Source organism: Bremia lactucae, linkage group LG10 (genome assembly GCF_004359215.1).
Source record: "Bremia lactucae strain SF5 linkage group LG10, whole genome shotgun sequence".
Lineage (NCBI taxonomy): Eukaryota > Oomycota > Peronosporomycetes > Peronosporales > Peronosporaceae > Bremia > Bremia lactucae.
Genome location: NC_090619.1, coordinates 6,775,803 through 6,787,196, shown reverse-complemented (window position 1 = coordinate 6,787,196; position 11,394 = coordinate 6,775,803).

Below are 11,394 nucleotides of genomic sequence, written 5' to 3'. Positions count from 1 at the left end.
GTTTATATAGTTCTTGCATAACGATCTTCTATCTACTGGCTTTAATGAATAAATATATACCTTTGAATGGCGCCTACTTGCGCACCGCCTAATTGTGTCTTGTATCGATTGGCGGGGTGATCTCAACTTAAATCAACCAATCAATAGAAATAATGTCTTATTGCGTCAATATTACCAAATTTGGTAATATTAAAACTGTTAAGTCAATATATAAAATATATATAATTTTGTTTTTCTTAATTTATTCCCTCTTATCGGAAATAATAATATCAGTTTTGCTCGAATAAAAAAGTATATATGTAACGGGACACCCCATTATATAAAGAGTCTTAGCCACTAAGGGTCGATATACTAAGAAGGCTTTGTATAGGGATAAATTAAAACTCTACTAATATCTTCAAGTTTATATAATACGTCTAGCGACCCGTTGCCCACCGCTCATTCGTGAGTCTAGCAGCGATTGGGGGGGGGTTAATTCAAAACCAATCAACCAATGAACAGAACTGTCGCAATACTGCTACTATATGACCATGTACGGTAATATTGAAGATGTTAAGAAAAAATATTAAAGAAGAATGCTAACGGCACCCCATTTCGGCTAACGACACCCCATTAAATAATTATAGTTAAATGATGTTCATCTACCGCCCAAAATTTTCTTCAACAAAGTGCACAATAAAATAACTTTCATATTACGACATCATATCGCCAAAGAGCTACAAAGGTACACTGACTATGGTCTCGTCTTCCTTCCTACTGCCATCGGAATGATTACAGTCGGTATCTATGTCAGTGTTGCAATAAACATTTGCATTACTACATCTAGAGAGGTCAATATTTCGCTATCTGCAGCTTTGCTACCTAGAACAAAGCAGAGATCCACGTGCCTCGTTCGTCTAAGTTCTCGATCAAGAGCGTTCGGCTCGAATACTTTGTTAGGAACATTACGCGTGGCGCCTAAGGTCTTAGACCTTCAATCGACCCATGGGTCATGGCGTTCAAGCCAGGCCAATAGCAGGATGAGATCGAAATAATTCCGTTCGGGCAACGCCCTCATTGAGACCCCCCATAAATATTGTTACAACAATTGCTTCTTGCACCGGGTCTTCATGCATAGATGCAATGAGAGTTCTCAAATCCTGGACGAAGTTCCCTAAGGTTCTTCTACTCTGTCGAGTCGCTAGGAGCCGTGATCGCATGCGGAAAGCTTGATCAGGCGGTGCAAACATGCTGGTCATTTGCTGTATCAGCGAATCCATGAAGGGAAAGCGTCGTTTATGGACGTACTGTACAATAGTGCCCACTCCATGGCTCTACCTCCGGGTTTGGAAATGGCCATAGACACCTTTTGCCGTTCTGTTAAGAGCAAAGCGGAGCCAATGGACATCTCCATCTGCCAAATCCAAAAAGGGAGGTTTTCTCCATCTTTTCCCTTAAATGGCTTTACATTGACAACTAGAGGGCAAGCCTTCGGCTCTAAAAGGTACAGAGATGTACTGGGTTGGCATAGATGCTGCAAGGTGATCTTGTACCTGGCCGATCAGGGAGGTGTCATATCTCACGAAGGCCCCAAGCCTTGCATGCAGAACCTCTGGTCCCTGGGATATAATGACCTTTATATGTTCGAGCCCAAACAAAGTTTTGAGCCGTCATAAGCTGCGGGATGCGCCTCTGAAATTTCTAGAGAACCTTCCATATCAGTGAAGTCTGAGTGTTATAAAGACTCGGATGTAGATTGACTACATGTGCTCCCAGATGTAGCGGAGCTACCTCGCTCCTAAAGTCAGAGGGAGATTTTAGACTTAGACTATAGAACTAAGAATCTCTTAGATCTATTGAATTAATGGTTTTAACAAATCAGGGAGTCGTACAAGCTACTAAAGCTTAATAAATTCAAGTTCAAGGGACTCGGGGGCTCGTAGAACCAAGTGGCAACTGGTGCCCAAGAGTATATACCTTAGAAAGTCGTCTATCTCTTACAGATCACTGCGCAAGTTTTAGGAAGGCACTAACGCTATAAGATCAGAAGGGGGACTGCACTTTATTTAATTGTTTAATCTAAAACCTTACCTGAGCTAAATAAAATAATGGATTTTGGCCGCCAGATTTATATCTGGCGGCGATCACGTTTGTTACTAATATAGAATGGATTTAAGTACTTAACTATTTTAGAATAGATAGAAGGGTATTTTATCGATAAAGGTAATATACCACAACAACGGTTCTCCAACCGATGTGTTCCTCATTACACCCTCCTCCATCAGACAGCTATAACTAAGTGACAACAATCGCTTCATTTCCTCTTTGAAATTGGAAGACAAATAGCTAAACCGTTTGGTTGTGCTTTGTATTTCTTTGTCGCATGACAATTAAGCGTGAGTCACAGACTCTTAGCACCTTCCTCGACGCGAGGGAATGGTGGACTATGAGAGTCACACTCCATCAGAGGATGAGGTTAGAGAGCGTCGCTCTTACACGCTGTCTACTCCAGAAGAATGTCGTCGGGCCCCAGATCCGTTCCCAGAACGTGGTGCTGCTGATGTCTTAACTGCATTGAGCAGGACATAGGACTCTGAGCTTAACATTATCACGAATTCGTTCGATAAAGAGCAAGAGCAGGCAATCCTCATAGAGGAACAAGCTCGTCGTCGAGCTGCCGAGATAGCAAAATCTAAAGCTCACGGTGAATACAGATTCATTCCACTTAGTGTAAATTGCGTCTTAAAGAGATCGCGGGTCACAGCTTGGCCATCTGGATCTTCGGTCTCACAGCGAGGCCGCCGGAGGAGCTCGCTGCTCGCGACACACTTTGTGAGCGATATCTTAAGCTAAAGGTAATGACGCGAAGTCAGTATCTGACGCGTTTGCATGATCAGGCCCGTGGGGCTTCGGTGACTTCAATGACGGAAATTCCGATCGTTGTTTTTAAACGAAATACAAAGCGAAAACGAAGTTTCGCTTGAGAGCTGAGTCCATCGGGTTCGCCGCCTCCGCAATATTTGGAATTTTCGAATGTCTGCGGATGTGGCGTGGTGTTCGTTTAAAACGAAAGCTTTGCTTCGCTTCGATTTCGCCAAGCTTAAAGCCAAAGGCCACTTACGTTCGGCATTTACGCCACAAAACGAAGAAAGCTCTAGCCCGGTTGACCGTACAACCATGGATCGAGCCGCACTGAGGCTTTAGATCCACCTTATCCCCTGTTTAGTGGTGGGAAGCGTCGTTTGACGCGAGTTGACCCTGAGCTTGGCGCTCAAAAACGTCAACGGCGTATGGGCAATCTTGCCGAAGAAGAGCCTCAAACTCCCAAGAGCTTTCGAAATAGGGATACCCTAGCCACTTCACCAGATACTGGTATTGGTCCGTACGACGACGTCGCTTTAAAGTTTCTCCACGTAAAACTGAAGGTATCCCGCGCATCAAGCAGCGCGGGAGGGGGTCGAAACTTCGGCGGAAGCATTTGATGCTCTACGGCACGAGGCGCAACTTCTCTGTGAGAGCCTTGCTCGGGTTGAGAGCTCTTTTGAGGCGGTTCGGGACAGTCTTTTGATGCTTAAACGTCAGCAACCTCGTTTAGAGGGCCAGCTGGACACCCCTGGTGAGGATCCAGCAATCTGCGGCACGACCGCCTGTCTCGGCGCAAGCGCCTTTACGTTCACGTGGGAAGGGTCCCGATTTGGTTTAAGCAAGCCAATGTAAAGCACTGGGTTGGTACGCAGCTTGCTAAAAAGGTTTAGCGTGTAAGCTAGGCCCTTCTTGGCCACGATTGTAAATGGTCCAATAAAGCGCGGGCGCAATTTGGTCTTGAAGGCCGCGGAAACCAAGTTGGTAGGTAGGTCTTTAGCGTTACATAAAACTCGGTCTCCCACAATATCGGAATTAATACAGCTTCTGCCTTTGGCATCTGCTTGTTCTTTTTGTTTGTCTTGCCTATTAGCCATCGTATCCCTCACATGTCTTAAGACACTTAATTGCGTCGCGAGAAATTCGCTTGTTTCCGAACGGTAACAGGGCTGATATCAGCAAGCCTATCGGCCTATTCTCCCCCACCAAGCCCTGAACCACGCAGTGGTATCGCTAACGGAACGCGCGGGCGGGTATGACCGTTTATATAAAACGGAGTGTAGCCTGTAGAGGCATGAACAGCGTTATTTAACGCAAATTCCACCACTGGGGGCTCCATCGCTTTGGTGTCTGAGCACGCACGCTGCGTATAACGTCTTCAATGACGCGATTGACACGTTCGGTTTGACCGTCGGTCTGCTGATGGTCCGCAGTGGACATATCCAATCTGGTGCCAAGCACTCGGAAAATTAATTGTCAGAATTTACCTGTGAAACGCGGGTCCCGATCAGAGACAATTGCCACTGGCAACCGTGTTGTCGAAGCACGCGATCAATCAACAGCCTTGATGTACCTTCACCATCAATGGTGTCTGGCACAGCCGCTAAGTGAGCCATCTTGCTCAATCGGTCAACAAAGACCACTATGCCAGAGTTACCAGCCGAATCTTTCGGTAGACCGAAAACAAAATTCATGCATATGTACTCCCAGCACCTTATGAGTACGGGCAGACTTGCCAGTGGCGCAGCATCATGCGCGCAGGCCTTAACCCGTTGGAAAGTTTCGCATGTGCGAACGTATCTGCTGACCCATACGTAAAGTTTGGGCCACAAATAAATCCGAGTTACAATGTAGGTCTTTATTTACCAGGATGACCACCAAGGACAGTTTGTGTGCCTCATAGTGGATTCAGTACTTCAAAACCACAACGACGCGCGGAGGATCAGCAGCGTCCGTGCAATAAAGCAATAGGTCTGTATCGATAGAAAATCGATGTAATCACGCATGCTAACGTGTTGACAATTTCAAACCCGAGTCAGAGTTCTTTAGAGCTCGAAGCAGAGCTACACACTGTTCATCCTTGGTGTAAGCCAAACGGATTAATTTAGTGACAGGCGACGAGATAGTCGTTAAATGAGAAACCTTATATCCCGGCCTGCGTGATAATGCATCGGCCAAAGCATTTTGCTTGCCGGGTTTATACTTCACCTCGAAGTTGTATTCCGCAAAAAAAGGATACCATCAGGCCATTCTCTGTGAGAGATGGGGCGACTTAGTCGCCGTGCGTAACGACGCGTGATCTGTATAAATCACAAACGGCTTAGAGCCAAGGAGATGAACCCAGAATTTGACGAGAGCTTACTTCATAGCAAGTAACTCTTTGTCATGAACTGGGTAGTTCTTTTCCGCAGATTTGAGCTGTCTAGACTCGAACGCAATAACACGTTCATGCCCATCAACATCTGTTTGTAACAGAGCACTACCAATGCAAAATCTGATGCGTCACAGACGACACTGAAAGGCCAATTTGGGTTTAGCAGTTCCAGAATCGGGGCATGGATAAGACTATCCGTAACTGCTCGAAGCATTATTTTCGGTGCTAGTCTAACACCATCCTGTATCCTTTTTAAGGAGATTAGATAATGGCCTAGCCATATCAGCGTAATTTTCGCTATATTTGTGTAAATAGATGGCGAGACCCAACCACTCACGCAAATCCTTTTGGTTTTTAGGAACCGCCCAATCTACTATGGCTTTTACCTTAGCGGGATCCGTTGTAAGGCCACGCTCTCCAATGAAGCATCAAAAAAAAAGAACTTCGTTTGTGCCAAAAATGCAATTAGATGCATTGGCATACAATTTGTTGGTGCGCATGCACTCGAGCACTGCTTGCAAATGGTCTAAATGGTTTTCCATATCCGACCGACCCTGCTCCGCACGACTATGGACAAAAATACCATCAAAATAAGTCTGTTCATAACCTCGACGAGGGCGAAACAGTTGCGTCACTAGACGATTAAATGTTGCCGGGGCGTTGGAAAGCCCTTGTGGCATAACCAGCCATTCCCATAACATGCCGCTTGGGGTGCTAACCGCTGTAAGCGGGATATCGCTAGCTCGCATGAGCAGTTGGTAATAACCACCGACTAAGTCAAGTGCACTGTACATTGTTCATCCCAACATATTGTTCTAAAACACAACCTTTCCAGGAATGGGAGTTTGTGCTGGTATAGTGACAGCATTAAGCTTATTTAAGCATGTACAATGCGCCATTTATCATTTGGCTTTTTGACACAAAATGTCGGTGTCGGATGGGGAAATTTGCTCTCATCGTACCATTCCAGCCTCGTGCTTTGCACGGAAAGAAATCGTCAATGACGTCACACTGTTCCCTTGGTATAAGCCAGTGTCGTGTGACACAGTATTTGGTTCCAGAACAATCGATTTTATGACGGACACCTCTTTCCGGGTCACCCGCAAACAGGATATTCCGTTCACGGCAGTGGTAAAACAGATGGTGGATTGGTACCTACCACATCTTGGAATTCCTTAATTAAGGAATAAAATGGATCCGTAGGATCTTTAAGAAACAATCACCCACTTTGCGCACTAAGTTCAGCTTTTGTGTCATCCACGACTTGTTCGTCCAGAAGTGACGATGAGTTTAACTAAATCGTTGGTCGAATGAACACAATCTCAGATAAGTCGCCAGCCTTTAAGGCTCGGCCGCACTCATCAATAGACATTTCGTCCAGCTCTAAAAGAGCATGCGACGAAAGGATTGCCGCAAGACTAACTTCTCACTCAACGATACAGGTAACACCATTTAAAAGCGTATGTAATTGCTGACTCGCATTACTTTGCGAGGGCTTAAAAACTTCGCGTTTCCCCTGTCTTAGTAGAGACAATACGCTTCATAGAGGCCGGCACATTCACATCCCCAAATCTTCCAGCCTGTATTGGCTCTATTACAGACATGGTGTCTAGTTTGACATCCGACAAGGAGTTAGGTGACTCAACGTCCTTGTCCAGCAACCTTTTACGTGTCGCTTCACGTGCATTAGAAGGGTATTGCACCCTAAATTTCCTGGCGAACCGCCAATAGTGTCATTATTGACACTTAGTATGGTGCCACCTCGGCCGACCATACTAGGAGGACCTAGACGTGCCATTCCACGTATCTCAGGAATATTGCACCCTTAAGGTCCTGGCGAATCGCCAATAGTGTCACTACTGACTCTCAGTATGGCGCCACCTCGGCCGACCACACTCGGTGCACTTAGACGTGCTACCTTACTCGTACTCTTAGCATTTTAGATGAATTCGGGAGTGTTTCAGGGATATTACACCCTTGATGACTCGGCCTTAGGCCAATAATGCTTTCAGCATTCAGTGATTCGTTATTACAAAGCGTGTCACTTGACGGAGTACGTGCCGTCCACTTCCTTCTTTAGAGTCAGCTCAGAATTAATGTTTTCAACATTGAAGTTTAATAACTCAGACATTTCAATGTCTAAAACACTGACAGACTCAGTCAATGATCCGCGCCAAAAGCGCTTTTGTTGCCTAGCAAAGGTGGGTTCAGAACTCTCCAAAACTTTGCTAGGAACATTACGCGTGGCGCCTAAGGTCTTAGACCTTCAATCGATCCATGGGTCGTGGCGTTCAAGCCAGGCCAATAGCAGGATGAGATCGAAATAATTCCGTCCGGGCAACGCCCTCATTGAGACCCCCCATAAATATTGTTACAACAATTGCTTCTTGCACCGGGTCTTCATGCATAGATGCAATGAGAGTTCTCAAATCCTGGACGAAGTTCCCTAAGGTTCTTCTACTCTGTCGAGTCGCTAGGAGCCGTGATCGCATGCGGAAAGCTTGATCAGGCGGTGCAAACATGCTGGACATTTGCTGTTTCAGCGAATCCCATGAAGGGAAAGCGTCGTTTCTGGACGTACTGCACAATAGCGCTCACTCCATGGCTCTACCTCTGGGTTTGGAAATGGCCATAGCCACCTTTTGCCGTTCTGTTAAAAACAAAGCGGAGCCAGTGGACAGCTCCATCTGCCAAATCCAAAAAGGGAGGTTTTCTCCATCTTTTCCCTCAAATGGCTTTACATTGACAACTAGAGGGCAAGCCTTCGGCTCTAAAAGGTACAGAGATGTACTGGGTTGGCATAGATGCTGCAAGGTGATCTTGTACCTGGCCGATCAGGGAGGTGTCATATCTCATGAAGGCTTCAAGCCTTGCATGCAGAACCTCTGGTCCCTGGGATATAATGACCTCTATATGTTCGAGCCCAAACAAAGTTTTGAGCCGTCATAAGCTGCGCGATGCGCCTCTGAAATTTCTAGAGACCCTTCCATATCAGTAAAGTCTGAGTGTTATAAAGACTCGGACGTAGATTGACTACATGTGCTCCCAGATGTAGCGGAGCTACCTCGCTCCTAAAGTCAGAGGAAGATTTAAGACTCAGACTATAGAACTAAGAATCTCTTAGATCTATTGAATTAATGGTTTTAACAAATCAGGGAGTCGTACAAGCTACTAAAGCTTAATAAATTCAAGTTCAAGGGACTCGGGGGCTCGTAGAACCAAGTGGCAACTAGTGCCCAAGGGTATATACCTTAGAAAGTCGTCTATCTCTTACAGATCACTGCGCAAGTTTTAGGAAGGCACTAACGCTTTAAGATCAGAGGGGGAACTGCGCTTTATTTAATTGTTTAATCTAGAATATTACCTAGCTTTTTAAGAAAATGGATTTCGGCCGCCAAATTTATATCTGGCGGCGATTGTAGAACAGGATAAAAGGGTATTTTACTCATAAGGTAAACGTACCACAACAACGGTTCTCCACCCGATGTGTACCCCATTACAGATTGGCTGCTGTAATGGGGCACACATCGGTTGGAGAACCGTTGTCGTGGTACATTTACTTTATGGGTAAAATACCCTTTTATCTAATATTAAACTAGTAAGTTACTTAAATCCCATTTATTATGGGTAATAAATGTGGTCGCCGCCAGATATAAATCTGGCGGCCAAAATCTATTATTTTATTTAGCTAGGGTGAGGTTTTTAGATTTAAATAATTAAATAAACTGCAGTTCCCTTTTGATCTTAACGCGTTAAGTGCCTTCCTAAGGCTTGCGCACTGATCTGTAAGAGATAGAAGCCTTTTTAAGGTATATCCTCTTGGGCACTTGTTGCCACTTCGTTCTACGAACCCCTGAATCCCTTGAACTAGGATTATTAAGCTTTGATAGCTTGTACGACTCCCTGAGTTGTTAAACCCATTTGTTCAGTAGAACTAAGTGACTCTCTGTCTGAAAGTCTTCCTCTGACTTTAGGAGCGAGGTACCTCCGCTACACCTGGTAGCACTCGTAGTCAATCTACGCCTGAGTCTTCACAAGACTAATTTCTCACGAAAATAGAGTAAATTCCAGAATTGTTAGGAGCGCAACGCGCCTCTTTTGACAAGCTCAAAACCTTATTCGGGCTTGAACACGTGGAATTTATTATTTCCCAAGGACCAGAGGTCCTGCATGCAAGGTTTCAAGCCTTGATGCGGTACGAAGCCTCACTGATCGGTCAGGTACAGGACTATTTAGCGGCATTTTTGCCCTCCCGGTACATCTCTGTACCTGACTCAGAGCCGAGGGCTCGCCCTCTAACTGGAAATGTTAAAACGTTTGAGGGAAAAGAGGGAGAAAATCTCCCTTTTTGGATTAAGCAGAAGGAAATGTCCATTGACTTCGCTTTGTTCTGAACAGAACGGCAAAAGGTGGCTATGGCCATTTCCAAACCCGGAGTTAGAGCCATGGAGTGGGCACTATTGCGCAGTACATCCAGAAATGACGCTTTCCCTTCATGGGATTCGCTGATACAGCAAATGACCAGCATGTTTGCACCGCCTGATCAAGCTTTCCGCATGCGATCACGGCTCCTAGCGACTCGACAGGGTGGAAGAACCCTAGGGGACTTTGTCCAGGAGTTTAGAACTCTCATTGCATCTATGCATGAAGACCCGGTGCAAGAAGCAATTGTTGTAACAATCTTCATGGGGGGGTCTCAATGAGGGCGTTGCCCGGACGGAATTATTTCGATCTCATCCGGCTAAGTTCGAAGAGGCAGTTGCCATAGCGCTACGCGCCGAGTTTGACTTTAAGTCTGCTCGCGTTAGCACGCCTGTTTACCGAACAAGCTCTTCGAGCACATGGGTGTCGTCTAATAGAGCGGAACCTATGGATTTTGAGCCTCGTTGAGGAAGGAGAAGAGGCTCTTCAAGCTGTAGAACAGAAAAAGACCATCCGTAGATGTTATATGTGCGGAAGCACGAAACATTTACGCCCTGTCTGCCCTCTTCGAAATTCGCGTAAAGCTCGAAAGCGCTCCAACTCCGACCTATACTAAAGATTTGGTACGGTGCGGGAAAATGTCGATACCCAGTATGTGCGGGGCGCCCTACTGGGGACGACCTAGGCTCTGTTGCATCTTAAGGAGGTGAGAATAAACAGAACCTAGCCCCGATTAGCTCGGTGCTCAATGGCACGGGGCGAGAGTATAAGCCTGGCTTGCTAGTCGCTCAAGCGACTGTAAAGGGCTTTGATAAGCCGTGGTCAATTTTAATTGATTCAGGAGCGTCTTGCAATTATGCTCGACGCCTTTCCCTTGAAAGAAGTCAACAATACGTTGAGGCGCTTATAGCGCATGAACGTGATACAATCACTGTTCGCTTAGCGACTGGGACTCGTGTCACTGTTCCCAAAGTTTCATTGAACTTAGGTATAAAGTTTCTGGACTTTGACAGTATGGAACGCTGTCTCGTCCTGGAATTGGATTCGAGATATGATCTCATCCTTGGTATGGCCTGGTTAGAACACCATGAGCCATGGATCGATTGGAGGTCTAAGACCTTAGGCGCCACGCGCAATGTTCCTAGCAAAGTTTTGGAGAGTCATGAACCCACCTTTGCTAGGCAACAAAAGCGCTATTGGCGCGGATCATTGAATGAGTCTGTCAGTGTTTTAGACATTGGCATGTCTGAGTTAATAAACTCTAATGTTAAAAACATTAATTCTGAGCCCGACTCAGCAGAAATAAGTGGAACGGCACGTACTCCGTCGAGTGACACTCGTTATAATAACGATTCACTAAATGCTGAAAGCATTGTTGGCCTAAGGCCGAATCATCAAGGGTGCAATATCCCTGAGATACGTGGAGTGGCACGTCTAAGTCCACCGAGTATGGTCGGCCGAGGTGGCATCATACTGAGTGTCAGTAGTGACACTGTTGGCGGTTCGCCAGGACCTCAAGGGTGCAATATCCCTGAGATACGTGGAGTGGCACGTCTAAGTCCACCGAGTGTGGTCGGCCGAGGTGGCACCATACTGAGTGTCAATAGTGACACTATTGGCGGTTCGCCAGGGCATTTTGGGTCAAACCCTCCTAATGCACGTGAAGCGACACGTAAACGTTCGCTGGATAAGGAAGTTGAGTTACCTAACTCCTTGTCGGATGTCAAATTAGACACCATGTCTTGTATAGAACCAAT